Source organism: Sciurus vulgaris, assembly GCF_902686455.1.
Source record: "Sciurus vulgaris genome assembly, chromosome: 10".
Lineage (NCBI taxonomy): Eukaryota > Metazoa > Chordata > Mammalia > Rodentia > Sciuridae > Sciurus > Sciurus vulgaris.
In genome coordinates this window covers 101,724,283-101,748,117 of record NC_136470.1, presented here as the reverse complement: position 1 = coordinate 101,748,117, position 23,835 = coordinate 101,724,283, and the positions used below count along the sequence as shown (strand labels likewise).

The 23,835-nt window shown below is 40.0% G+C and overlaps 1 protein-coding gene and 1 pseudogene across 4 annotated transcripts in view; one reads left to right on the top strand and one right to left on the bottom strand.

Moving 5' to 3' along the window:
* The window catches only part of TNIK (TRAF2 and NCK interacting kinase), a 368,490-nt gene that overhangs the window by 223,378 nt on the left and 121,277 nt on the right, over positions 1 to 23,835 (bottom strand). The window lies entirely within an intron of this gene.
* Positions 5,258 to 10,556, top strand: LOC306670500 (elongation factor 1-alpha 1-like; annotated as a pseudogene). Its single transcript has one exon. The product of its transcript is annotated as an elongation factor 1-alpha 1-like (transcript).

Sequence of the window (23,835 nt, the reverse complement as noted above, 5' to 3'; positions counted from 1 at the left end):
CCTCCACAGGAAGGATCTAACCTCTTGTGGAGCTGACCAACTGCGGGTTTTTGTTGATGGGATTTCAACCCATCAAGATGATGAGATTTATAGATTTGTTTTCCTTTCCCCCATAACTAGCACAGGAAAGAGGTTTAATAGCCAAATCCATTAGTGAATGTAGGGCTCAATTTAGAAATTAAAAATGTTGAGAGAAAGTTGAAGGGAACAAATGAACGAACCAGCAAAGCTATAACACATTTCTCATAGTACATTGAACCTGATTCTGACCTTCCTGAAGGCCAACATAGAAAAGAAATTAGGGGCTGGGCTTCATTTGTTCCCCTCCATCACCTAGAATAGATGCTTAATGAACATACATTGTAAACTAATGCTCATATGAAGTTCATATGAAGTTGTAATTTCCCATTCAAGGATACATCGGCGATCCTTCAAAGAGGTAGAACCTCTGAAGGAAACCACATCACCTATTTCTAAAGACAGAGCCTATCTTTAGCCTTCCTCTTTTGCACGCCTGTCTCTCCCTTCAAGATGAGTTCAAAGGCGAAAGCAGTCTGGTTGCCAAGAAAAATGGGAGAAACTTTGGGGAACTCAAGGATTGAGAGAAAATGTAGCAAGCTTAGAAACTGAGGATAAATAGTGAGTGGCATTAAAAACCAGAGTGGAAAAATAAGTAATTTCACTCAACTTCTTTCATTTTGGGGGGCATGAAAATGGTCTCCTCTCTTTTTGCTATTCTGCACTATGGTTAAGCAATCTTTTGTTACATATTAATATTTAATATTTAAATAGTTTCTTTTCAAGCACTGCAATACTTGGAAAAAAGTATTACAAGTACCACATCATACATGTTGAGAAGCAGAATAGAAAACTGAGGTCACACTCTTTAGAATGGGTGCCAGAGCAAAAGCAAAAATATACAATTTTCTATTTTTTCCAGGAATATATACAGCATTTATGAAACACAGGTGCCATCCAGTTATTTCAGATCCTGATCTATTTCCCCAAACACCAATGAATATCTTGTCAATGCAAATACCAAGTGACCACCAAATATTTCCACTCCCTACTCCTACTTACTAAAATTCTTGTGGAGTGGTAAGAATGTAACAAAAAAAGATAAGTTGTAAGCTTTATTCACAAATATAAAAGCATATCCCCAAAGCAAAGCACAGAAAACTTTTTTTCAATTCAGTGACTTTCTCTCACTCTAATCTTGTTAACAGGAAGGAAGGAAAATTTTCATCATGATATATGATGAGAACCTTTTCCTCTGATTAACATTATACAAATAGTTTTGTGCAAAGTGCTTATCTGGGTAAATATTAGCATACCATTATCATCATTCACTGACTCACTGATGAAATGTATTCCTTCTACTCACTTCCCTGAAACCACAGGAAAGCAGAAGGAGAAGCTCACTAGGAAGCCCGAGGGCACGCTGAAACTCCAAGTTATTTCCATTTAAGCTCTCTGCACATCTGGAAGGTATGTGCCATCAACTGTGGTCCACAGATGAGGAAACTAATGCTCAGAAAAGTTAGGTCACTCGCTCAGGATCACATAGAGAAGTGAAAAGAAACCAGAATTCAATTCCAGGTGTGTTTGACTCCAGAGCTCACACTGTTCCTCTGTGATAGGTTGATGGCAGCAATCTCTCAGTTTCAAGAATCTGCTCAAAAAACAAGCATGTCCCCTGAGCTCAGCTGACCCAGAATTACAAATCATAAAGTTTCTCCATGCACTTTCTCTCTGGCTTTCCCATGAGTTCAACAAGTTGGGGTAATGGAACAATATAACAAATAAGACCTTTTCTTTACAAAGGAATTCAGAGAACAAGACGCTTTGTTGATGTTTTTCTCTTTTATCATGAACTTTGCTGTAATTCAGATAAGCAAGAGTTCAGACACCTAGATTTTGTTAGCAGGATTGACAGAGCTAAAGAAGGGATTCAGCAATTAAGGTGTATGCAAGGCCAGGAAGCATTAAAGTCCCCAAGGGTACCTGTGACTTCCCTCAAGCAATACCTACCCATCCATCCCAAACCTCTGCCCTCTGATCTGTGGGGAAAAGAAGAAGGAGGGGAGACATTTTATGTCATCACTTTGTACTTCCTCAGTAGTCCCCGATGCCAGTTCTAAACAGGCTAGATGGTGTCTGGCAGATCTGATTTTTTTAAATGTGTATATGCTATGTTAAAATATGGAGTTAAAAAAAGAAAAAAGACAGGAAGATAATACACCAAAAGTTTAATAAAATCATCTCTGAGTAAAGCGGATTATCGACCATGTGCTCTTTCTAACTCTTCCATCATCGGTAAAAAAAAAAAAAAAAAGTATCACTCTTATAGAAGAAACATGTCTATGCCACTCTATGTAGTATATTATTTTAAATATTTCCATTTCCAAATTTTTTAAACAGTTGGAACAAGAGAGTGATAGCTTGAATGTCCAGAGCAACTGCTGTCCCTTGGGTCCCCAATAACTGGAGCAATGTTGAGATTTTAACTACAACCTACACAAACTACTTGGCATGTGCTTGTCCAAACTGCCCTCTTCTTGGGAAATATCCAAGGGGATAGAAGATCCATTTCACTGAGTACTTTCAACCTTTAGTGCTAGGCATCTTATTTTAACTGAGATCTCTTTCCTGTTTCATTATCAATTTTCAAGTTTTTAAAACATATCCAGTAAAATGCACCAGTTTCATCTATTATAGTGAAATCTAATAAACTGCCTCATTTTTCCCCCCAGCAGGAATGGCACACCACCCAACTGGTTAATGCAGTAGCCTCACCTGCCTGTCTCTGACAACGCTACTTTGGCTTTCACAGATGCATATTCCTGAATTCTGGTTTATGGCCCAAATCCAGCAGCTCCCACATGGGGCACTTCTTTGAGTATTCATGGCAATTACTGATGCTTAAAGACGAGGGAATTGGACCGCAGAGTGCCATTAAATGTACCTCTGACCTTCCAGATCTGTGTGTGCTTAACTTCTCCACGAGGATCCCGCATTCTCCCAGCATGCTACGTAGAGCAAGAGATTACATTTCAGGGGAATCGCTTTGCAATCATGCAGGGTTTTGAAAATGGAGGAAGTAAGAATGCAAATGTTTAGAAACTACTCAAGAGATTTTGCCAGCAGGTAGTTCACAAATTCAAAGCCAGGAATATTGCCTCTACGGGTCCCAGCTTGTCCAATTTTGAAAAATTTATCTTTGTCATTATTTCAGAACTGTTTACCAACTTCTACATTTTTTTATTTTCAAAAGAGCTAAAATTACACACAGATAGAATCACAGAACAGTAGGTCTGGAAATGAATACAGGAAACCTCAACTTCTCATTGTAAAGATTAGGAAACTATGAATGTGGGAGGTTAGGTGACTTGATGGAGGACACAGAATTGCTGCAGAGCAGGGTCCCCAAAACAGCTCACTGTTTCCCTTCCCTACCAATCCTAGAAAGGAACGTCCGTGATTTCTCCATTTGTCATCCGAAAGAGATACTACAAAAGAATATTCTTGAAGGAAAAATAATTCTAATAATGACAAATTCATTTATAATTAAATAATTCTAACTATGTCAAGTTCACTTCTGATTAAGGGTAAGTTAGCATATTATGAAAAAAACACACACATAGTTATATTTCCTCAAAGCAAGGTTCTAGCTTGGGTGATGAGGGAAAGGGAATGGTCCCAACATTTAACAAGGAGGGAGAAAAACACAAAAAAGGGCAGATCTGTCACCCAGAGGGCATAATCCCAATCCCTTAATCTGAAAGAATAAATGCTGATAGATGTTCTCTATCATTCCCGATTAATTTATGAATTGCTCAAAGTCTACCTTTCCTCTTTTTTTATGTTATGATCCGAGTGCCCTGAAAACTAGCTTTCACTCCTGTGTGATTATGTGTGAAATCATGGGATCAGTGTTATGGGGTACCACGGGGTGGCTGGGACATAAAGTAGAGAAAGTCACAGGCTGGAAGGGATGCAGAGGGACCAAATGTTCTACTCTGAATGATTCAGGTGCCCCAAGGATGTTGAATGCTCATGCCAGATGACAGGATGCTCCTAACATACAGATAAATAAGTACAGGGAGAACAAGGAATAGGAGGAAATAAGAACCATTCTCTGCAGGTTGTGGCTCGCTCTGTTCCCTGCTACTGGAGTCACCTTACAACTATATCCCTCAACACAGCCTATGGACTTCAGGCATCAGAGCTGGTTTCTGAGTTAGGAGAACATCTCCTTCAGTCTTACCACTTAGATTCAGAGCCACAGTGGCCAATCTGGGCTGCCCCTCTGGCAATGATCCTGCAATGTTTGGTTGCCAGGATAGCCTTAAATACAGCTGACTCCTCCAATGACAAGAAAACTAGAAGATCCACCTACAGCCTCAGGCTGCCTGGAAGTTCTCCAAGCTGGCACTGCTGTCCCATTTCTGCCTTCTATGATTTGCTTAGAGACTCACCCCAGAGTTTCATAGATATTGTCTTTGATGGTAAAATTGGTAAGTCCCTGCTAAAAGAGTAGGAATTCCTGACTTCGCTCAGCTTTGGGAACTTCATGCATTCATTCACTCATTTCCTCAAGAGATGGCCCCAGCACGCCCATTAGTTGAGTTTGGTTGCCCATGTAAACCAGATTTCATATAATAAAGTGCAACAAGATCTGTGAGACTTGAGGAGGTCAGGGAGGGTTCAGAGAGGGGGCACTGCACTGAACCTAGAGCAAGCAGAACTATTCAGGCAGCAGAAGGATAGGACCAGTTTTGGGCAGAAGGGGGCGGTACCCTATATTATTGTAGCTTTCAATTGCCACTGGACATCTTGGTTCTCCCCTTACAAACAAAAAAACATTTTAATACCATGAATTCCTCAGTGCTACAGAACTCAAGGGTCAATTGTAAAATGCTCTGAAAATAAAACATGTAACGCAGAGTTTTAACAGTCATAAACAACCACAACGCTGTAATTTCTGCTTTACCTTGAAGTGAGTCAATCAACCAGAGGGACAAACAAAAATTGCCTGAGAGGACAGGGGCTGGAGATGAGCGACTAAGACTCTACTTTGTAGGGAAAGTGTTGTTACTATTTCAATATTAAATGATTCTAGCTTTTTATACCACCTAACTAGTCACAGTAACAAAAACACTACTTTATTTCTAAAGACAGAGTCACATGGGCAATTGACTAATTCGTTCAGCCTCCTCAACTGATGACCATGCTGTTAAATGAATCCACATTTTTTTCCTCTTAATAGAGCTGAAACAGAACACATATCCTGAACTCAGCCTGGTTTCTTTCCTCTCAAGAGAAAATGAATATTCATTCATTCATTCATTCACTCATTCATTCAAATTCATCTATTCATGCACACATGACACCATTGTGGCTTTGTGTTTTAGTTCATATGAACTTCCCTCTAGCAGAGTGTATTAGTTGCTGAAAGCTGCCATAACAAAGTATCACAAACTGGTGACCTAAAACATCAGAAATGTATTCTCTCAGTTTTACTGGCTAGAAGTCTTGAATCCAAGTGTGTTCAGGGTTGGCTCTTTCTGGAGGGCCTGAGGAAAAACCAGTTCCATGCCCCATTCCCAGCTTCTGCTGGTCACCATCATTTTTTGATGTTCCTTGACTTACACCTTTGGTCCCTGCTTCCATCTTAACTTGGTGTTCTCCCCTGCACCTGTGGCTGTCTTTTCTCCTCTTCTTGTGAGACAACAGCCATATTGGATTAGGACTTACTCTACTCAAGGATAACCGCATCTCAACATATCTGTAAAGTCCTGATTGCCAAATAAAGTCATATGCACAGGTAGTGGGCATTAGTGCCTTCACATATATTTTTGGGAAACATAATTCACCCCACTATGTGATCATAGCTGGTTTATCGTACTAACTTCTTTACCACGCAAGAGACTCTTACTGACATCCAGCTGTTTACAGTATAGAAAGATAGACACACAAAGCTCTCTGTCTTCCTTGCTCTTACCACAGCCACAGTGTTGGCAGTGGGGGCTTGATTATGTCCTTACCACCCATTTCCACCCAGAGACAGTGAGCTCCCAGGACACAGGCACCATCTCTGCTTTCTGCTCCCCACTGTATTCCATTCAGCCTGCATGGTGCCAGGCATAAAGCTTTCAAGAACTGACTATCAAATGGGCACATGGACAGGTGAACAAATTAACTAGATAGAAGCAAGAATGAGAAAAGCCTACATGGGTAAGAGAGGAACGCATGATAGGCCAACCGCAAGGAACAGAGAGGAAACAGTAATCGATTCTGATTAGTAGGAATATGGAAGTTTCCTGAAAGAGAAGGTATTTTAACTCAGCCTTGTGGGATCAGTAGGATTTTATAAATGAATGAGTAAAATTGATTCCCTGCTGACCAAAGAGTATGAGCAAAGACCTGCAGATGTAAAGCACAGTCTTTGGGGGAACAGTTAATAGACCAGGTAACCTGGAACAAAAGGTGCCTACAGGGATGTGAAAACACTTTAGAAAGGCAGCCCACGGACGCCTGTGAACCCAGGCTATTCTGAGTCCAGCAGAAGCCCTGGCATCTTGTTGAGAAGGGAAGTGATGTAATCCCACCTGAGCTTCAGAAGGAAAGAAAAAATAAGGTAGAAATGTTTTGTTCATGGAATCTTCTTTTGTTCTCCTGCCTGAGTGACAATTTTTATCTTATTACAAGGAGGACTTGAATATTTCATATTTACCTATGCATCTACTATTTACCTCTTTGTTTTGCCTGAGGAAATTAGTTACCTACAAGTAAATATATTTCAAAATTGGTTACATAATCCATCATATGATATGTTTGTTATACACACTACATATTATTATATAAATTATATAGTTGGCTATACATGTTTTATAATTAAAAGGTCGTATCTGAGAAGTATTTAAATAGGATGGAGGCCAGGTCCTCAATCTCTTCTCAGGAGAACGTTCTGGAGTTTAAAGCCTCAGGGAAGATGGACGAGCTACCAAAGGAAAGAGGAGAATTTTTCCCCGTAACAAAGTGTTCTGACTTCCAGGTCAGGTCAGATTGTTTGGATTCAGTGTGAGCCTGGCAAGTCCAGAGACCAATAGTATTCATAATCAAGGCGGGGTGGCATTACTACCTGTCCTTTTCTTCAGGAAGTACCAGGTATCCCAGTTATCACCTGGGCCATCAGAATCGGAGCAAGCACCTTCACACCAGGACGTGAGAGAGACACCCCAGTTATCCAAAGAGCTCTGTCTGCTCAGTGGCCAAATATCCACCAAACAAAGAGGTACTTATTGTGGTCTCAATGCATCCAAGAGTGTTTGATGTTAAGGCAAACATTTTCAGGAAGGAGTTTCAGTCATTCGCCTATAAGGAGATTCTGAACATGAAACTGTGAACCAAGAAAAAGATCTTCCTCCATTGCCTTCTCAGGCAGATAGGAGAGTGGATGCCTGGACAGGGCAGAGGGCATGGGATGGAGATGGCATGAAGGAAAGGGGAAACTCATTTCACCCTCACAAAAGCCTGTAAGAAAGGAGCCAGAATTTCTAGTTTACACTCATCTCTGTTACTTAGACTGTAAGACACCAGCAGGGTCAGGACTGTTCACACTTGTGTCCCTAGTGCCACGCCCAGTACACACCTCAGACATATGTGTGCTGGACAGGAGTAGGGTGCTAGGCAGGAGTGGCCTGGAGCAGGCTTCTGTGAACTTGGGAACACCAATGATGGATGGTGAAATTATACCCATAGGGCTAGCTTTCCCATGGGATAGCAACCAACCTAAGTAAAGAAAAAGGGTCTACTTATTCCAAGTACAGCGCCTGGAATTTAAAAAACATCGCATTCTCAAGGTTCAGGGAGTTTAAGTAACTTACATGCAATTAAAGAGCTAGTAGACAAGAGGCTTAGATTAAACTAGATCTGTCTCTATCCAAAACTCTATGCGTTTTCAAAACATAATAGAAAGAAGGAATGTCCTACTATATAATGTAGCCTGCAGTTGACCTTTGATAGGATGGAAATGACTTTGAAAATAGAAGGCCAGAGAACAGCAGCAGCCAACCTAAGATAGACCATCTGTATAACTATTCACTAGGAGTGTGTCGACTATTTAATTACTGATCTATATACAGGCATAACATTAAAATACTTGAAAAAGCACAAACATCAAGTCCAAGTAATCATTTTCCAAAACAGAGATAGGTGTTTAGTTACAAATGGTCTAAAATTTCTGTTTAAAAAGAATAAACTTGAATGGATAAAGTTTGAAGAAATGCAAATTTTTTAAAGTCATTTCCTATTTTGTGAATAACCTACCTCTCATTAGGAAATGGTACAAATCTCCTGTTCACACTATTCTCCTGAAAGCCCTAGCTATGTGCTCACATAGAGTGAAGAATAACTCTTCATCAGTTAATTATTTTTAATCTGCAGTTCTTCATATGGCCTAGGGACTCCATCCTTTTGCCAATAAAGTAAGTTAAAAGAAAAGAAAGTTTGAAAAAGGCAACTTCTAAAATGCAGTAGGATCAAACCTCCATTTATAAACTTCCAAATTTTTTAAAAAATGGTTTAAAGTGCAATGCAATCTATTTCATTTCAGTGGACTCCAATAATTAACAACATATTTACAAACATCCCAGTGAATGCAAATGAAAATTTATCCTACACACGTAGTGTCAAAAATGACAGGGTCACCTCCCCCCCCACCCCCCGCAATGGGTTTGCCGCCAGAACACAGGTGTCATGAAAACCACTGTTAAATCAAAGCCAAAATGGGAAAGGAAAAGACGCATGTCAACATCGTTGTCATCTGACACATGGATTTGGGCAAGTCTACCACTACTGGTCATCTGATCTACAAATGTGGTGGGATCGACAAAAGAACCATTGAAAAATTTGAGAAGGAAGGTGCTGAGATGGGAAAGGGCTCCTTCAAGTATGCCTGGGTCATGGATAAACAGAAAGTGGAGCGTGAGCATGATATCACCACTGACATCTCCCTGTGGAAATTTGAGACCAGCAAGTATTATGTGACTATCATTGATGCCCCAGGACACAGAGACTTTATCAAAAACATCATCACAGGCACATCTCAGGCTGACTGTGCTGTCCTGATTGTCGCTGCTGATGTTGGTGAATTTGAAGCTGGTATCTCCAAGATGGGCAGACCCGTGAGCACACCCTTCTGGCTTACACACTGGGTGTGAAACAACTAATTGTTGGTGTTAATAAAATGGATTCCACTGAGCCACCCTACAGTCAGAAGAGATACAAGGAAATCATTAAGGAAGTCAGTACCTACATTAAGAAAATTGGCTCCAACCCTGACACAGTAGCATTTGTGCCAATTTCTGGTTGGAATGGTGACAACATGTTGGAGCCAAGTGCTACTATGCCTTGGTTCAAGGGATGGAAAGTCACCCATAAAGATGGCAGTGCCAGTGGAACCACACTGCTTGAAGCTTTAGATTGCATCCTGCCACCAACTTGTCCAACTGTCAAGCCTTTGCGTCTGCCTCTCCAGGATGTCTACAAAATTGGTGGTATTCGTACTGTCCCTGTGGGTCGAGTGGAGACTGGAGTTCTCAAGCCTGGCATGGTGTCACCTTTGCTCCAGTCAATGTCACAACTGAAGTAAAGTCTGTTGAAATGCACCATGAAGCTCTGAGTGAAGCTCTTCCTAGAGGTAATGTGAGCTTCAATGTCAAGAATGTGTCTGTCAAAGATGTTCATCGTAGCAATGTTGCTGGTGACAGCAAAAACGACCCACCAATGGAAGCAGCTGGTTTCACTACTTAGGTGATTATTCTGAACCATCCCAGCCACACACCAGTACTGGCTATGCCCCTGTACTGGATTGTCACACAGCTCACATTGCTTGCAAGTTTGTTGAGCTCAAAGAAAAGATTGATTGCCATTCTGTTAAGAAGCTGGAAGATGGTCCTAAATTCTTGGAGTCTGGTGATGCTGCCATGGTTGATATGGTTCCAGGAAAGCTCATGTGTGTTGAGAGCTTCTCCGACTCTCCTCCTCTGGGTCGTTTTGCTGTTCGTGATATGAGGCAGAGAGTGGCTGTGGGTGTCATCAAAGAAGTGGACAAGAAGGCTGCTGGAGCTGGCAAGGTCACCAAGTCTGCCCAGAAAGCTCAGAAGGCTAAATGAATATTACCCCTAACACCTGCCATGCAAGTCTTAATCAGTGGTGAAAGAATGATCTCAGAACTGTTTGTCTCAATTGGCCATTTAAGTTTAATAGTAAAAGACTGGTTAATGATAACAATGCATGGTAAAACCTTCAGAAGGAAAGGAGAATGTTTTGTGGATCGTGTGTGTGTGTGTGTGTGTGTGTGTGTGTGTGTGTGTGTGTGTGGCAGTTTGAAGTTATTAGGTTTTAAAATCAGTACTTTTTAATGGAAACAGCTTGACCAAAACTCTGTCACAGAATTTTGAGACCCATGAAAACAAATGTTTAATGAGGGGAAAAAAAAAAAAAAAATGACAGGGTCAGGGATATATGTCAGTGTTTAAAGCACTTGCCTAGCACTCCAGGAGTGAAATTTTATTTTGAGGAAGGTTTTATCCTTTTTAGTTCAGAATGTTCCTGAGTGGACAACTTTCCATAATTCTATAGAAAATGTTTCTGCTGTTGGGCAAGAATTCTGCACAGTTAAGCTCTAATCCTAATTTGGAAGGAATTCAGCATGAAGATAAGTTAAAATGACAGATCTAGGGTTGCTATCCCCCCACTCATAAGTTACAGGTTTAACTGTTATGGTTTGTAAAGCACACCTTTATCATTCTTGATTGATATTTTTAAAACTCTGTAGGAAGATTTTAGGGGGAAAAGGAGTTTCAGACATTCAGTGAGGTTGCCTTTTTGACTCAGTAATTGGTTGATGAGATAAATAAATTTTAAACATCCTTCCATCTTGGACATCTGAGACAATAAAATGGATTTATAAGCAGCTAATTAATAAGGAATTGAGTTCATTAAAACTCCTTTTCAGACTTACATAAGTTTCTCAAGGCATTCTCCAAAATCACTGAGACTCTTTCAAGGTACCAAAACTTAACAGGGAAAATGCCTTTAAAAGATTATTAAGATATTTTCCAGTAAGTTATAACCACCCTGTTGTATATCAAAATACCCTAATGGATATCCTAATGATGTCTTCCAAAATCATGTCATTTGAAAGGACCGAATGTCTTAGCTACTTCCTTAGGACTGTCAGTCCCTAAACACCAAAACTGAGAACATCAGCCCTCACCTAATCTTGAAGGGATGCAGAAAGCATCTTGGAGGATGACCCTGAAAGTATCAGGAGGGGACAGTTCATCCTGTAGGTGACAGTAGGCAGGTAACTGCTAGGGCCTGCAAAGAATCCACTCCTAGAGGAAGCTGGCCAGCTGCTCTGTTTGTTCCCTTATTACTGATCAAGCCAGAAGAAGCAGAATTTCTATGGGCCCTCTGGTTTCTTCCATATTGGCCCACCACACCCGAGTAGCTTACCTGTTCTAAAATTAGCAAGCGTGGCTAACAAAACAAAGATGCATTCACCTAAATTTCCTAATTAAGTAACATTCTAATATGCCTTGCCTGTTGCCTATAAATTGACTAATAAAATTATACAAACTGCTAGTAACAGGCTTCACTACAATGGCCCACAAATAATAGATGGCATCAAGATAAAAAGAAATATGTAGTGAAATTACCTATGAAGGGAAGCAAAGAACAATTTGGTCACCTCATCGTCAATTTGCTCAGGTTGAAAATGTAATGTGGAAAGAAATGCCATTGCCTTTTATGACATTGAAAGGGGAGAAGTATTTCTGGTTTCACCATCATGAAAAGGATAAAGCCACCTCGTAATTCTCCACTGCTCAAAGGGAAGAGTTTCTCACCACTAAGGTTTCCTTCTGGGGCCAGTGGTAGTTGTAGACTTAGCGTGCATAAGGCCCTGGGTTTGATTCCCAGTACCAGGTGAGGGAAAATAAGTTTACTTCTCAAACACATGACTTACAAAAAAATAAAATTTTTCAATGCATATCTATTGGTTTAGATTAAAAAAAAAATACCAAACTTGTTAGTGGTCTTCTAACAAAATATTAATAACCCCATCCAGACACAATTCCTGCAGAGTAATTTCACTTGGTCCTCATATTTCTTAGAAAGCTTTCTCTACCTTCACATGACTTTCTGAAAGATAGGGCAAACAAGCAGCACTGTCTAGATGCTGTCAAAGATGGGGCGGGGGATCTGGCTATTAATATTTCCACTCCCCTTGGCCTCCTAACACTGGACTGGCTATATTTCCTTATCCAACACACAGGAACAATGGGACCCTGCAAATCAAATGTGTCATACTACTACCCTGGGCACCTTCACAATGAGACAGGGTGTCAGATGGAAGGCCAGACACCCAGTCGGGATCATTCCAATTAATAGGAGGAAAAATTCAAAATAATAAGAATAATTTTTTAAACCCTATATATTAATGAACTGGAAGGAGAACAATGATTTCTTCAGCAGAACAGCTGTGCAGACTGATTTTTTTTAAAAAAATCATTCATATTCTTTCTAAAACACTCAGTCCCAACTGCTGCCTCATACAGCCAAATCCAAGAAATTCAAGACATGTAAACAAGAAGAGATTTGCCCTTAATTCCCAAGGTCGAAGGCAGCATCTGCTGTTCCAGAGAACAAGAAGGGCTTTCTTTTGGGGTGATTAGTTTATCATGAGGTATTAAAAAAAAAAAATACAGGGAAAAAGTAAACAAAAATGTTTTAGATATTTCCTCATGGTCTTAGATGGTGCAAAACAGAAAAACCTACATAAAAGTATAAACATCCAGTGTTTTGATGTTTGAGGTGCATGGATGAAAGGCAAGCCATGCTGTGATTTTTAAAGCTGACAGGAAAATTCATTTTCATACCAAGTCCCCCAAATGCCATTTGGCCATTAAATTATTCAAGGAATTTCTCTGCTTATAAAGATTAATAATATCAACCCAAGCCATTTCTGGAAAGCACTTTCACCTCCTGTAGGAGACAGATGGAATACAGCAAAACAGGCTATCATATTACAGGCAGACACAAAGATTTCAGATGACCAGATTAACACATGGGGCAGGGAAGAAATGAGAAAAGAAGCAAGATATAAAATCACCAGCAAATGGAACTAACATTCCTCAGAGCCACCATTTTAAAAATAAACATAATTTAGAGCACATCTTAATTCAATTTTACCTGTTTTGCTCCTGAACCCAGCTAATTACCATAAATGTCAGTTTCAATTTAACCAAAGACTTTGAAAATCTAGTGAAACCTTATTAAAAAACATTGGTACCAAGGGACAAAGACACCACCTGCTTTCAAGGCTTTTTGTGTTTTAGTAAGACACATATTCTAAAACTATGCATGTGGCTCAGATTCATAGTAGAGTTAAGACTGTGGGATTTTAATGTACACTTGCATTATTTTGAATATCAACATCACTGGAGAAGATATTACTATTGTAAAAACCTAAACACTCCTATTTATCAATTCTCTTATAGAAAACGGATTTCTCAAAAGCTGTATTTCAGAAAGTATCAACACAAAAAGCTGATGTCACTAAAAATCACAGATGAATTATGTTTATAGATTCACAGAAGTAGGCACAGTATTTTCTGATTCATGAATATCTTCTTAATTAAATATCTAACTATTTTTAATTCCATAAATAATGCAAGAATCATTCTCAAATTGAAAATCACCAAATAATTCAGAAAAAGGTCAAGAACCCTACCCCTTCACAATCCCACACATAATTCTCAGGGATAACCACTATTACCATTTATCAAATACCTTCCAGAGTATTTGACAAGTATATACACATACATCATTTTTTCATATAATGTGCTTTTAAAAAAAGAATAGTGTTCGTGCTGTATTTTCTACAATTCTCTTCAACTATTCCAAACTACTAAGAAAATCGATCTAATGTAACCTGGAAACCCAGTCCTACTTCCACCATACACACATGGATGCACTTAGGCAAATATGCACATAAACAAACACAGAAGGGTATAAAAATAAGCCACTCAGCAAGGCCCCTTTGTCCCTCATTTCCATGCTTAGGGAAGAACTGAAAGCAGATAGAGCAAAGATGACTCTTTCCTCAACAAAGCTTTGCCTTTGGTATTAGGAATATTTTTTACGCAGGGGTACTATCCAAACCTGGCCAGGAGGACAAATCTGATCTATCACCTGTTTTTATATAATCAATGAGTTAAGAATGTTTTCACATTGTTAAATGTTTTAGGGAATTTTTTTAAAGGAACTTCATTTCATGATATGAGAAATTTAAGAAATTCACATGTCAGTGTCCATAAATGGAATGTAACTAGAACACAGCCATGATCATTCCTTTCCACACCATCTACAGAAGCTTCCGGGCTCCAAGGGGCAGTAGCTAAGGTGCTGTGACAAAGATCTTATTTTCAAAAAAGAATGAAATATGCACAGTACATTTTTTAATGACATACCCAATGTATAGAGAGAAAAGGTTTATTTTGACTACCACTTTCAGAGGTTCCAGTCTGTGATTGGTTGACCTTATTGTTCTTGGCCTATGGTGAGGCAGTACATCACAGCAAGAACATGTGGCAGAGCAAAACTGCTCATGTCATGACCAGAAAGCAACAGATAGTGAGGAAGGGGTTGGGTCCCATAATCCCCTTCAAAGACACACCCCCAATAACCTAAAGTCCTCCCATCAGGCACCACCTCTTAAAGTTCCCATCACTTTACAATCATGTCACATAGGGATTAAGCTTTTAACATATGTAACTTTGAGGGACATTCACGATCTAAACTGTAGCATTTACTATCTGGCCCTTTACTGAACAAGTTAGACAACTCCTGTTTTAGAACATGAGATTAATTTTCCTTGTATCTTACTGGTAAATTACGTTCTTTATATCTCATGTGGACACCCTTTCAGAGGATAAAAACGACCAGAAGTATGCTGGGGGCTGGGGAGGTATGTGTATGCAATATAAAATGATCTTGTAATCGAATAAACAGATCATTTATATGTGGACAAAGTTTCAGTTTCTCTTTTCTAGATCTTCAGGAAAGCATTATTCCTAAGAAATTACTTATAATCTGCTATTGAGATGGGGTATACTCCTCTAGAGTCTAACTTTCATCTTACTGGTGAGCATCTACAGTGTTCCTGGTATTGACACTTCCAGGGTCAACAGATGAACTTACTCTGCCATCAGGGACTCTCAGCTCAGTCTGTTTGTTACAATTGTGAAAACCTACAAAAGACTGAATACGAACTGAAGGGCAGGATGGGATTAGACAGGATTGGAAGTAATTTCTGTAACTTCAGATTGAAAACTCTTAAAAATAATGTAGTTATTATACCAGAAAGCAAGTGACAATGAGAGAAACTGCCACCACTCACTGCCTCTGTGTCCTCTGACTTGCTCTTTATAAGCTATGATTTAGAGAAAAAGGATCATTTTAGCCTCTGATTTAAGACAGGACCTCAACTTAGTGTATGACTAATGTCAAGCTGAGTGCTCTCAGCCATCAGCAGATTGAGAGTTTAAATTTCATTTTCTGTTTCAACTCCAAACACTATATCTGAGACCCTCCATGAAAACCAGAAATGAGATTATCAATCTCTGCAACACATCTAATAACCGTCCACTGCCATTAAAAACATTAAAAATCAAAAAACAAAAGCCCACCCTGCCTCCTTCCACAATGCAATCCTGACTGACGGCCAGTGACAGCTGATCATTCCCAGGCAGAACTCCATCCAGATAAAAATCAACATTACATTTTTTATATACCGAAATTCACAATGTGCGAGGGAGAAGAGAGAGGGAAGGAGAGAATATTTCAGGAGTTTTCTGCAGTCTTCTGGCCCAAGGGGAGTCTGGGTAAAGATCCAGCAACTTCAAGGCTCTGTGCCTTTAAGGCTTGAATTCTTTTGAGTAACTGAAGGAGGAGGACATTCAAATTAGGTCAGCGTCTCTCACTCCTATGGGCTTCCTTAGTGTTCTATGTTTCTGTTGATTTCATAGAGAACTAAACAAGCATAAAAGGTCTCTAGAGCAAAGCAGCGGCTGGAATCTAGGACAGAGAGAACAAAGTGACTTTACACTGCGGCTGCTGGGCCTCTGTTATTTCCACACAGAGGCTGAGAGAGCCTGTTTAGTCTGGTCCTATCTGACACTGTCTGCACTAGAGTCTCATTAGGACCTGAGCTGGTGGGGCCAGGTGTTCTTATTCATCTAATTGTCCTCATTAGATGAGCTTCCATTACCTACACAAAGAACTCACTTGGAGACATAGAAAGGTTTTGTGATTCACCCAAGATTGTTTTTAATTTTTTTTTTCCAAGAGAATTGTAGTTAGCTCAGCTTCCAGAAATGCCAGGTTTCTTGTCCCAGAAATATTCCGACATCATCTAACTCCAAAATAGAAAGACTAATCTAATCTTCAGGGAGTGACCAGTTTGATAAAGGGAAGACCTCAGAGTGCTAACAGGTCAGCCCTTGTCTCAGCAGGCAGGGTGAAGACCAGGAAGGCAAACGCCAGGAGGGGAGAAGGAAGGGGTGCTCTGGACCAGAGTGACAAGTGTGAGATAATGACGGCTTCACAGAGAATCCAGGTTCACAGGGGCTACATCTAGACATCCTTAAGCAGCTCTGGACATCTTGGCAGCCTCCATAGAACCCGTTGCCACAGTCACAAGTGTTGTGACCAATAAAATCTATTTAGCTAGTAAAACTTGAGGACGTCCAGCTAAACTCAAATTTCAGATAAACTAACTTCTTAGTATAAATATAGACTGTAACTGACTGGGACATACCTATACGGAAAAGAATTTATCTGTTTATCTGAAATTCAACATTTATACTTATTCTATATTCCAATATTCAACTTATTCAAATAGTACCTAATAGGAGTTATGAGATGTAATTATCCTAAATGGTACTTATAATTTATTTAAAATATAGAGTATCCTGTGTTTTGTCTGGCAACCTGGCTGTGGCCATCCTTGAGGGATGTACATTCTCTGAGAATGGTCACTGTGCAATTACAGGTAACGACGCTGTTTAATTCACTTGTTCACACTGAGTACTTACAATTTGTCCCACCAGAGACACAGACCATCTCTGCCACTGGGTGTGCCATTCTTAGGATTCAGATCTTCCAGAAAGTTCCCAACTCACAAACACCATAATTAGAATCACCTTCTCCTGGGTGATGTCTACTCTGGCCCCTGAACACCACTCTGTCAATAAGACAAGCAGTATTGTACAAATCCTGAATTCTTAAAGAACCTATGATAAAGAAAGGAAAACAGCTCTGCTGACCCTGTTGAAACTCCTGCTTTAAGATAAAGATGATTTCTGGGACTCTTTAGGGGTCTGGTGTGCAATTACACCTTGGTGTGGTTTAGTTCAACCAGACTGCCTTTCCTCCTTGTGCCAAGGTGAACTAGGGTTGAAAGCAGAGAGGTCAGTAATCTTCAGTATGCAGCACATTGAAATTTTGGGCAGACCTGGATGGAAAAACACTGAGAAACTACATAACACTGCATCCAGATATGACCATGGATCACAGCTACAGAGCCAGTGCTATGTGTGTGTGTTCCACAAAGATCTCTCTTGCCTCCAAGCACAAGGAAGAGCTACCTTGGCCAGCCCTCTTGCACCTAGAAGGTACTAAGGGACTAGTTGTACCCAGTGGAATACAGGCAGAAGATCTGGATGAGGCCTACCTGGTCTCTAAAACAATCCGCAAAAGTGGATTCTCTTGAGCTGACTGCAGAAATCTCTGAGGAGGCCCTCAGGGACATAGTGTGACTGAACAGAAGTCACCAGGATGTCAATGGCACTGTCTGGAGGAAATCCGACTTTCCAGAACACTTGTCCTGGCCCTGGACTTCACGTGAGCAAGAAATCAACTTCAGAGAATAAGCCAGGGGGCTATGTGTTTTTGCAGCACAGCACAGCCTTGCCTAACTAATGCAGCCACATAAAGGCAGGTGCAAGGACTGCCCCTTCACCACTGCAGCCAAACCACTTCTTAGACACACTGCATGCTATGGACTGAAATAATGTTTGTGTCTCCACAAAATCCACATAGAGACACTAACCCCCATGTGACAGCATTAGAAGGTGAGGCTCTGCCCTCACGAACGTGCTTATAAAAGAGGTCCCAGAGGACCCTTGAACCATGAGGACACATAAGAAGACTATGAATCAGGAAGCAGGCCCTCACCAGACACTGAATCTCTAGGCACATGGATCCAGAATTCTCCAACCTCCAGAACTACAAAAAATAAGTCCTTGCTGTTGAAGCTCCCCAGTATTCCTGTAATACCATATGGTCTGAAACATCACGGATTTGCTTTCGTGGGCCTACAGTGGAAAAATCCCTTTCAAAGAGCCACTTTGCCCCTATCACTGAGGGGCACTGAGTAGTGCATCTCCAGGGACACAGTTTAGGACATTTTGCTAAGTTTACTAATCCTTACCAAATTATTTTAAGTGATAATTTCAAATTATGTGTTGGCAGGAATCAAAATCAAATATGCAGGTGTAATGGGTTTAATTAATGTAAAAGCTTCTCTTTTAAGATGATGCAATAATTGGCATAAAGCCAGATGTCTGAAATACCTAGCAGTGAGAAAGATTTAAATGTTCAATTAAAATGAGTTGAGTTTTATCACTTGTGAAGAAAATATTTAAATATGAAAAGACAACTGGCTCCCCAACCTTTCCAGCTTGGGGGCAGCTTCTGCTTGTCTTTCCCCCTTTATTCTCTGCCCCTTGAGAACACAGTCACACAGCTGACTGAGCTGTAGCATGAAGTCACCAAGGAACCCCAGCCCAATGGAGACGGCCACTTCCTTGACTCTCAAATACAGCAACACCCACCCCACCTCAGGGCCTTTGCACTTGCTATTGCTTATGCAGTTTTCTTCCAATTGTCTGAAAGATTTGCTCCTGCACTTCCCTTATGTTTCTGCTCAAATTTCACGATACTCCTGAGGTCTCCTCTGAAACAAAAGTTCCTCACTGCATACACACATTCCCCCCACCCCCTCTCTCCTTTTGCCCTATTTTATTTTTCTCCACTGACATATTAAATGTTCTTGTTTATTTGTGTATTATATATTCCCTCCCTCATAATGCCTAGTCCATACTAAGTGTTAATTCAAGTAAGTGTTTTGTTATTGCCATTTTTTAAAAAATGATTTAATGACATGGCAAGTATTTTTCATTGTCTCATGAGGCACTAAGATTTGGCAATATTAGTACAGTTTAATTATTTCCCACTAATATATTCCAAAAAATAAATTTCCTTTTTTTTTTTTTAACATCAAGAAAATGTAGTCGATAGCATTAAGGCTTCCAGACAGAGCAATGTGTCCAAGTCTCATATCTTTTACTAATGAGCTGTGTGTCCTTGGGCCATTTAACTTAAATTCTATGAGCTTCAGTTCCCTCATACATAAAATGAGGATAAAAATTCCAACTTTCAAGGTTGTTGTGAGGATGGGAAATAAAAAAGTTAAAAGCCTGAACACACGGCAGTCCGCACCGATAGTCTAAAGAAGAAGATGGTGAAATAAAGAAAACAAGAGAATCAATGCCTCCTTATTTATGCCAGTCATTAGCTAACCATCAGCCACTGTGAATGAAAAAAAAAAAAAAAAAAAAGCCTAGTAAGTCAATAAAATGAAGTGAAGCCTAATTCACTTTTACACTATGACCTACTTTCTGCTATTTTTGATTCACATGAAGGACTGAAGTTGCAAGAAGCTGATTCTGCAAAGACTGTTCATTAAAAGCAGCAGAAATTTTTTCTCTACTTCATGATTTGTAGCTTTGAAAGATAAGAAAACAGATTTTCAGCTACAAGCATCTTTTGAAAGACCCCTGCACAGTCATCTTACAGTATGACTTTCAAAATCTATGCAATGTCAAAGGTCGTGGCAGATGGGGGATGGGAGGAGACCTAGAGGAAAGTGGTTTTTAATTCCACTCAATCATGCAGCTTCCATTAGGCAGCTCTGACTGCCCTAAATAGATGATTCAGGTCTCAGCAATGGAAGATTTGCAAAATATACAACTCTGAATGATCCTCTCCCTTCCTGAGAAGCATCAGTAGAAACGTTTAGATAGGGGCTCCAGAGGAAAGACCTATCTGCTAGATCAGGACACAATGTGCTCATTAAAAGCTGATTCCAAGTCAGTTAAGAGCCATTGAATCAGACAGTGACATAGTTAAAGGAAAGAACATTTTCAGCTGCTTTGGAGTATCTCTGTAAAGATTTACAAAGATACTTTGTCTTTTCCTTCATGGCCTCCAATAATCTTTAACCAACCTAATCTACCTGATAACAAAGGTAGAGGCAGGAGCACTCATTTTCCCACAGGGCTGAACAAGCATTAATGACCACCAGCCAAACTGTATCTTAATTTTCTTTCCTTCTCCCTCTCTGGCCTTTTAGAGATAGGGTGTATAGATTTTCCCTTAGACTGTTAACTCAGGAGGGAGACAGCAGAATACTATAACAAGGGTTGGGTTTCTTGTTTTTGTTTTGTTTCTCATGTGCCAGGAATTTTGCCTTATAAAGGAGAGAGGAGATAGAGACATCATATTGTTGAGGATTCTTTTTTTTTTTTTTTTTTTTTCCAATTTTTTTTTTTATTTTTTTTTTTTGTTGTAGATGGACACAATACCCTTATTTATTTATTTTTATGTGGTACTGAGGATCGAACCCAGGGCCTCTCATGTGCTAGGCAAGCACTCTACCAACAAGTTATAACCCCAGCCCTTGTTGGGGATTCTTATCCAGGCAGATGGGGAGCATGGAGGGAAAAACTTGGATGAATCTTACACACAGATGACATCTTACACCTATTCCTGCTCTATTCTCCAAACCAAACCTAAATGAGAACCACTGTCTCTCCTCCAAACCTACCATTCCAAATTATGATCACAATAAACCCATGCATCAGGCCATTTAGTCCTGGCCTACAGACCCTGCATTATAACACCCCTGGAGGCCCTCCCCAAAGAAGTGGGAATGCCACATGAGAAGATGGGACAGGTCTATCTAGCCTCACTGCAAAAGATAGGGACAAAGTTATAGAAGGACCCCCCACAAAATAGCAGAAATACATAAGCTACAAGAATGCCAGCTCTGTTTTTCTGTGACTAAACTTTCAGATTGAACAACATCCGCCTTTGAATCCATGACGTGAAGACGAGATTTTGAGATGCTCTAAAACAGCAGCATGTGTCCTGATCCTTGTCGGGTGAGAAGCACAGAGTTCCTACCCCTCTGTGAATCAGACCCCTCCCTTCTGGACAGAGCTTCATTCCATAAATTCACCTTTCCTCATGGGGTTCCAGGCCACGCCATGGCCCCTTCTGAAGGGCTCCCACTGGAGAACAGCACAGCAAGAGAATCCTCTAAATACCAATGCTGTCATTTCTTAATAATCTCCCTGATGGCTTGACTTGCTAAAATGACAGGGTTTATTATTTTTAGCTTCCAGCTTTGGTGAGTTGATCAGTCAAAACAAAGTATGAAAATAGCATCTACTTGGTAAATTCAATTTCAGATGACTGCATCCTAAACTCTTATCCACTATCGTCTCATATAAAACTAACTCTTGTGCAGCTAAGGAAGTTGGAGAAGGAGTAATAAATGTGTAGCTCAAAAAGAAGGAATGAGGAAGTTCTTTTGTCTCAAATACACAATTTTGGAATCAAATCCCAAAGTAAAAAATAAATTTTAAAAATATTCACTTAAGTTATTTTAGGACAAACAGCAAAGTTAAAAAGAGTTTTTTAATCTTCCAATGCTCCATCCAAGATGTGTGAAAATGCTTGGGATCCCAGTTTTATGTAATAGTGCTAATAAATAAATAAATAAAGCCTAAACCTCAGGTCTTCTTATTGAATTTTTTTTTCCTTTGAAAGCTTCCTTTAAAAATAACCAAATAACTATAAGAAAAGTTATCTCTGGGGCTGGGGATATAGTTCAGTTGATAGAGTGCTTGCCTTGCAAGCACAAGGCCCTGGGTTCAATCCCCAGCACGGCAAAAAAAAAAAAAAGTTATCTCTGTGGCACTGTAAACCATAGGACCAATTCTAAATTATTCTTAAAATACTATTTACTCTAATTTTTTAAAATTAAGACAAATATAAGGGAAATTGGGTGAGGTATCCCAGAAGTCTCCATTATCTTTATGATTTTTTTGAAGTTAAAGCTATTTTAAAATAAAATATTATTTTTAAAAAGATAACACTTCTTTTTATTGTAGAATATTTGGAAAACTACAGAAATGTGTAAATAAGAAAAACACCTCTAAAATAGGTATATAGGTATAAAATAGGTTTAACTGTATCTCTAACTGTGTATATATGTAGTTACGGATCTGTTGTCTTTTGATTGACAGGGTACTTCTCCCTGTCTTTAAAAATTCTTCATAAGCATTCTTTTAAAGGGCCACTTATCATTGGGTCACATAGCTAAGCCAAAATTTGTTTAATCCTTCTGCTACTGTGAAATATTGGACTTGTTTCTTTTTGGCTACCAAAATTAACTTTAGAAACAATATAACAGTGCATGAAGCTTGTTCATACTTCTGCTCATTTCTCAGAGATAGATGAACATTTTCAGACATGGCCAAACTGTTTTCCAAAAAATGAACCTTTTCCTAAAGAGTGCATCACCCCACACGGTCACATACGATAACCTCCATACTGGCCGGAATGCTGCCAATCTTCCACGCTGTGGCACTTCCTGGGAAGAGCCTGAGGACAGAGTATCTGCTGTGAGTCAGGGATGCAATGGCCAAGGAACGGCAAGAGATGCACAAATGTCTCCAGGCAATCCTCCTGCCAGCCAACCCCCTCCGATTCAGCTATAATCAAAGACCAGGTGCATTTACCCAAACTGAACCCACTGAAATGGGAGGAACAGGAAGGATGAATGAGACAAAGGTTTTGTACCATGACTTTGAAGTATCACATTTGGACCAAGATGATTCCCAGAAATGGAAGCACAAACTGAGATATGGGGATATTGTCTATAATGACATTGGAAAAACCTCAGCTCAGAGCAGGGATACTGTTTCTGGAGGAGTTATCTACAAATTTGGAGCATTTTTATGTCAGATGACGTTAAGGCAATTTTGGATGGATCAAGGGGTGGAAAAGTCAGAAATCTGTGATGCGGAGGTGAGTTCTTCCACAGAAAGAAGCCACATTCTGCCCAAAGTGTCAACAGCAGTGATGTTCTTGATGCTGTGGTCACAACTCTTCAGGCAGGGGCCCCAGCTGGTGCCTCCAAGGTAAATTCTGCTTTAAGACATTTTATTTGACCATGGCAGTGGAAGTGCAGAGGAGGAAAGAGATGTCTTTGTGTCTCTTTTTACTTTTACATTCATATTGAATGATGTGGAAGTTTTATGCAAAATCTGGCTTCTCTCAAAAAAACCATAAGGCCTGGCAACACTGGGCCCAAATTCCTATGGCAAAAAAATTGGTGAGAAATGAATAGTGGCTGTCCCCTTGGGCTGAGGGGAGTATTTCATTTAGAATTACCTGCTGACACTGGAGGCATCCGAATTTGCAACCCCCATCCCAGGCAAGGTTTTTCAAAGATTTCCTCGATTCTCTAGTCTGGGGAAATTCTGGGAAAGCCCAGGAAGTTCCCTGCCCCCTTCCCCAGCATGCTCAGCAGAGAATGGAGGCACAGGGCACAGGGGGCTCTTCCTGCCA